This window comes from Plectropomus leopardus, chromosome 14 (genome assembly GCF_008729295.1).
Source record: "Plectropomus leopardus isolate mb chromosome 14, YSFRI_Pleo_2.0, whole genome shotgun sequence".
NCBI lineage: Eukaryota > Metazoa > Chordata > Actinopteri > Perciformes > Serranidae > Plectropomus > Plectropomus leopardus.
Window position 1 is genome coordinate 19281558 of NC_056476.1, and position 6454 is coordinate 19288011.

A 6454-nucleotide genomic window follows, 5' to 3' on the forward strand; every position below is an offset into this window, starting at 1 on the left:
CCTTGCCATTACTGAAGCATTCATTACCTTAGAAACAAAATAATGCCTGGTCCACTCTGCTCCCCCGGTTGGCTCCCCCTTAGCAACAAGCAGCAGGCAGGTTCATGGTATAATTGGCAGAAGGGGAGAGGAGGGGATGAAGAAGAGAGGGTGATGAAAGCAGTGGAGCAGCGAGAAAGAGAGAAAGAGAAAGAGAGAGAGAGAAGCTGACTGGCCACTGCAGTATTCCCCTATTCCTCCTCCTCCTCCTCTTCTTCTTCTTCTCTCTTCACCAGTCCTGCCTTGGCCCGGCAGTTCAGGAGATCCTCACATGTGCGCACCTCGTTCATCCCCCCTCTCCCTCTGTCTGCATGTGCTCGAGCGAGAGCGATAGAGTGAGTGTGTGTGAGAGAGAGAGAGAGAGAGAGAGAGAGGGGGGATGGGCGAGGTGCGCACATGTGAGGAGCTCCTGACAAAAAAAAAAAAAAGTGAAAAAATGTAGAAAAAAAAAATAAAAAAAAAAGACATAAAACCAGTGTGTGTGTGTGTGTGTGTGTGTGTGTGAGGAAGAGAGAGAGAGGGAGAGAGAGAGAGAGAGAGAGAGAGAGAGAGAGAGAGAGAGAGAGAGGGAGGGAGGGAGGCAGGGGGATGCTGTGCAATAGAGAGGCAGATCAAGTTGGAAAAGGGGGAGGGATGAAGGAATTAGAGAGAATATAAAGAGGAAAACAGAGGGAGGAGAAAGACAGCGAGTGTGTGTGTGAGAGAGAGAGAGCAGCGCGGACACAGCGGAGAGGAAAGGAGGACAGAGAGAGGCACACTGCAGCAGCGCCCACTGATGCTCATAAAATAACACCCACTGATGCTTAAAATAAGAAACATTTCATTAGGGGGACAAGTTACTGCTACTGAGCACATACAGATGCAGACTTTAAATGTATAACTCTTTGAGCGAGCAGAGATAAAGCTTCTCAATTCCCATTGAAAGCTTGAGGTTTTCTTAAGCAGGCTATGATCCAAAGTTAGACACATTTCCACAACTTATATTTGTATTTCTGGCGCTTTTTTATTTGTCTTTTAACTCCTCATATTATAAATTCCATTTTTATGCTTGAGGATGGCACTCTGTTTCCACTCGTGCATGTCTCCTCCCTCTTTCCCTCTCTCTTCATGGAAACTCTGGAATCAGTCAAGCTTAAATGGCAAACCCGAACAAATGAAGCTTTTTTTCCTCTCCCTGCTGCAATAAATGAGATCCCAAAAGCCCCCGAGGAAGATACTGCAGAAATACATGGCATGGCCAATTTGTGAATGCATGCATGTAGAGTGAACACACACAGACACACACACACACACACACATGGATGTTTGTGTTGCCAGAACCAGTTCACCAGTCATCAGAGAAATATCATGCTTGCTTTTCTCCACTATGTGTTCTTCTCTTATTCAGCGCTTATCTAAGTAAGGCAAAGGTCCTGGCTATTCGAGCCGGTTCAAATATTCCTCACACACACACAGAAAATAAATGAGCATGTTTTGATCAAGCTAAACACAAGTACAGCCCAATTTTCTTCAGGCCAAATGCAGATGAAGTTGGAAAAATTGAAACAACTGAAAACTGCTGTTCTCAGTAAATGTGGTAACCAAGGGAAACTGAGGTCACACACCGACCCGTGTGAGTAGCGTGCCTATTAGAGCGTGAGACCATTCATCGGCCCACGGTGCTTACCCTACACATTTCTCTCTCAGCAGGAAAAGAACAGGTATATTACATCCCCCATCCCCCATATTATTACAGCCCCGCTACCACAACTACACATCTCTGTACATCTGCCATATTATGATGTTATGACATCACCACCCTGCTGTCAGCACGTCTTCCTGCCCCGTGAGCTGCTCCGGCATTAAGGAGTGCCATCATTAACAAGGTGACAGACAGGCAGGCGAGCAGAGAGACACACAGACAGACAGACAGACAGGGACTTCTCTAATCTGCTTTAAGGGGGCCAGCCCTGCTATAATCTGCATTAATGCTAAATTATTGAGCAGCCTGTTCACAGCCACACCGCTGCCAGAGAGCACTGGCCACATGCATGACACACGGAGACATTCAAGTTTGAGAGAAGATATCTAAAAGATAACCTTCACGACATTTCAGAGCTGTCTTACAACAACACTCGCACATCTATGTGTGCACTGAAAACGTCTAATCGTTCTTATTCTTCAAACTGGCGGTGCAGAGATCCCCTCCTGATGCATTTTTACTGTAGGAGACGGGAGATGAACATTTAGCCACAGCTAACACGAGGCGTCAGCTTTCTGAGTTAGACTAATCAAGTTGGTATCTTCCAAAAATGCAGGCTGTATTTTATTTGTCAGAGTAGAGGGTGGCTGCGGTTTGACGTTTTGTTTTGTTTGTTTTTTTTAAATATCATGACTCCCTGGGGTTTACAAATATTTTTCATTGATCTTCCCACAATGAATGGGGGGAAACACATGACCCTCCCTCCACCATATATAACCATATATCACAGTTTCTGGCTATGATAAATGGTGTAATTTGGGTGATTTAAAAAGAAAAACAAAAGCACGTCTTTCAAACCCACTTTGCAGGTTTGGTGTATTTGGAATAAATACAAAATATGACCATTTGAAGTTCAATGTTCCTTCCCTAAGCAAAATAAATGAAAAAAAAACTTTGCTTCATCTGCTTCCCTCTCATAAATAACAAACAGCCCCTTAATAATATGAAATTTCCTCTCTTTATCCATGCTAAAGAGCAGTGTGGCCCTAAGGGACGTCATTCCTGAGATCCACAGGGCTTTGTCTAACGTTGCCTTGAGTTTTGAGCAAGTGGATATAAACAAACATTGTCAAATATTGGTAAGGACTATCTTTGCTGTTCAAATATCACAAAAAAGGGAGATGGGTGTTTTAATTACATTTTGAATGGTAAAAAAAATCTCACAAAGCCACAAATCTGAGGGTGCTGGGTCCAAGGAATAGCAAAAATCACCTGTAGGCTATAACCTGTAGGTGGATGGTTGTATTATATGAAAATAAAAATCAATTTAATTATAATAAATAATTAATTTTCAAGATATTGTATAGAACATCGTTGTGTATAAAGCATCAATTCTGATAGAGCGCTCCCTTTAATCTTGTCAGCTGACATCACGTATAGTGTGACTGAGCAGAGGGCTGCGTGAGGCGTAGGAGCACATAGTTTTTGAACGCTGTGACTGAGTGTAATTTAAACGTTTTTCAGTAAAGGTTTTACACTGGATTAAACCTCCTGTCATTCACATCAGACTGAAGTTACTGTGCCTGCAGCTCACCAGGCGCTACTTCAACAATCAGAAAGAACGCCACTACAATGACTTTAACATACCGACCCAGAGAAACATGAATTCAATTTTTATCTAGAAAGGATATTATTGACGACATAAAAACCTTCGAAAGGTCTTCATAATGTGTAATATTAGGAGGATACTGATCTGGGAAATATAATACCCTTAATCAGGTTGCCTGTGGTTATCAAATACTTAAATTTAATGCCATTTAAGACTTTTTCCAATTGATTTTAGACCAAATTTCAGACTAATTTGGACAAGAATTTCTTATTCAAGCATAGCAGGTAGCCTAAGAGGTTGTTTTATTTCAGAATATGGCTATAAGAGTGAGTTAAGTTTATCTACATTTTGCCAACAGGTAAGTGCAAGTATAAAGTAAAAAGATATTGAAGAAAATATTAGGTTTAGTACTGAGATCCAGGATTACAAATAGACTATAAACTATCACACAGAAGAGCTTTACTCATCTTGACAAAAAAAAAAGCCTAAATCTAGGCTGGTTCTAGGCATGGGCACAGGGGTGCAATGTGCCCCCAAATACTTCACCTGCCCAAATTAATGCCAACATGGGCATCTGTAGCCCCAAATAACTCTCACTTTGAGTGGTTATTATCACTAAAGCAAGTATAGCCTACTCAACTTGCCTGTACATGTAACTAGGATTTTAGGATATTTCTCTGATTTTAGGACTTTTCTAAGATTTAAGGACATTTCTCTGATTGCAGTACATTTCTGGGATTTAGAAAGTTTCAGGAAATTTCTCACAATTTAGGTCATTTCTAGGATTTTAGAACATCTGTGGTATTTCAGTGCATTTCTCTGATTTTAGGACATTTCTAGGATTTAGGACGTTTGCCATAGTGCCTTATAGGCACACAATTCAGCTTGTTTATCAAGTAGTTTTGGATAAAAACATGAGACAGTTCAGCATATGTGCGTAAAGGATAACTCATATCACCCACCAACATCTCTTCCTGCCCCCCAGCCTTGAACTGGGCATGGCCTGAATTAAAAGACGGATAAATGAATGATAAAATGTTTGCGTTTAATACCACAAACACACTACACTATTTTGATGTTTTTTTTCAAGGCCTAATATCTGTAAAACTGAATTCAAGGCTCTTTGAGACTACTTAGCGTCCTGCAGACACAATGTTTAATATCAGCCAGATATGTCTCATTAGCTGGTGGATCATGAAACTGTTTCAGTCCCCTAACGTTTGGAGTTAACGTCTAATGATCCACTGACGTTTCATTTTGCGCCATAATCAAGTCAAAATGAAAATGTATGCCCTAATACCTCCGCACAACTTTATGTTCAGTGCTAACGAGCAAGTGTTTGCATGCTAACAGGCTAGGAGGCTAATAACAGTCAAACCATCAGTATGTTAGCATTGACACTGCGAGTACGTTAGCATGTTAGCCTTACTTTGCAGCTCGTAGTCCAGCCTAGAGGAACATCTTTGAAAACGGGTTACTTAATCCAGCGCAAACCATCGAGGAAACACCGTGAAAACCGACACAGAGGAGGGAATTTCATTCCGAAAAGACTAAACATTGGAGCGTCACCCGCTCGATTTATCTAACTCTAACATATGAGACTAGCCTCGCCTGAAAAAAAAAGCATTTTTGCAGATATCTAGGACTTATTTTACTCAGTAAATCTGTGAATGTTTGTACGTCTCCTCGCACAGACGTAGTCAACGTGCTTCGTTCAGACTGACAGCAGCCAGTCGCTACCGCCTTCAGAGGGCAGGTGTAAGCAGGGGCGGTTCTAGGATTTAAAGAGACATGGGGCTTAGACCAGGCCCCCAGGAGGGGAAGTGCTTTAGAGCAAATTTTAGCTGTGGCCAAACAGTGGAATTACAACTCTCGGGTCCATCACGTGATGCCATTGGGCCCAAAAAGACTTTTTCCTATTGAGTTACATTGGAAAAGGGACATCTGTAAATCAGTGGATACATTTCCTGAGTGTCACAACCCCTGAAAAATGATGCAAAAGCAGCGCTGATCATCCAAGTAACTATTATCCAGCAACAGATTTTTTTTGGCTTCATGCACCACTGAGCAACTTTCATAGGAATGTACGGGCACGGTTTGCAAATGCTGTATCCAGGTCTCGTAATACATCCATAGCTTAGACAGGCAAAACAAATCCTCGTGTGAATCAATTTCTTTTCAGTGACAATTAGAAAATGGTTTTGGGCAAACCAGAACTCTGTTAAAGGCCTAAACCAGCCTGCACACTGTTCTTAAGCTCTTTTATTTTATTTTAAACAGTTACATTATATATATCTATCTATATAAATATAGATATATCTGTAAAACCATATGATAGATTTGTGCCCCATGTCCCTCACTGGAATTACATGGATCCTTTCATGAACAATACGGACAGGAGTAATAACAGCTACCAACACCTATGCCAATGTCCATAAATGTCAATATTGTTTTAACGATGAAAAAGCTTATATTTTATCTGACTAAATATCTAAAACAGCTTTTCAGCAGTATAGCCAAGGGGATAAGCTTCTTTTAAACATTGGGGAACACACATGAAATGAGGAGTTTGAGGGTCCTCAGACAGAAAATGCTGAGCATCAAACCCTTAATTTTCCTGCATTCTGGTGATTTTTTTCTGCACTATTTTGTGGTTTTGCATCAATTTACCTCGTACATGTCCTTAATTTTATCAAAATAATGGTCCTCCATTACTTCATGTGGGGGGTGGGGGGGTAGGTAGGTAGAGACTTGTCCCCTGCATCCCAATCCCTTGAGTGTAGTCATAGCTCTGCAAGACATCACCGTTTAGTCCTTCCTTGGATCCATAATTGCCCACATCTTCACAGTGTTATGTCTTTCAGGTTATCCTCATCCATCAATCTGTCTGATCGAGGCTCGTCTTTGTCGGGGCGACTGCCTTGTATAATCGTGCCTAAGTGGAAAACAGCAGCTCTCAGTTAATCACAATACAACAGCAGACAGACACCTCCTGCCTGGCCACTGACAGGTATCCATTTACTTTGGAAGTCACCTCAGATGGCCACATGCAGCGGGTGAATTACCTCTCTTGTGTTTGTCTCGCCTTTACCTGCTGAGCCAAAAGACCACTCTATGACACAAAG

The 6454-nt window shown here is 41.7% G+C and overlaps 1 protein-coding gene across 1 annotated transcript in view; it reads right to left on the reverse strand.

The window, feature by feature from the left end:
* Window positions 1-4838, reverse strand: part of LOC121953607 (regulator of G-protein signaling 6-like) — a 107206-nt gene extending 102368 nt beyond the window's left edge. Inside the window, exon 1 of the mRNA XM_042500788.1 lies at window positions 4759-4838. The gene's annotated coding sequence lies outside the window, so the exon portion shown is untranslated. The remainder of the gene's footprint in view (window positions 1-4758) is intronic.
* Window positions 4839-6454: the final 1616 nt, after the last annotated feature.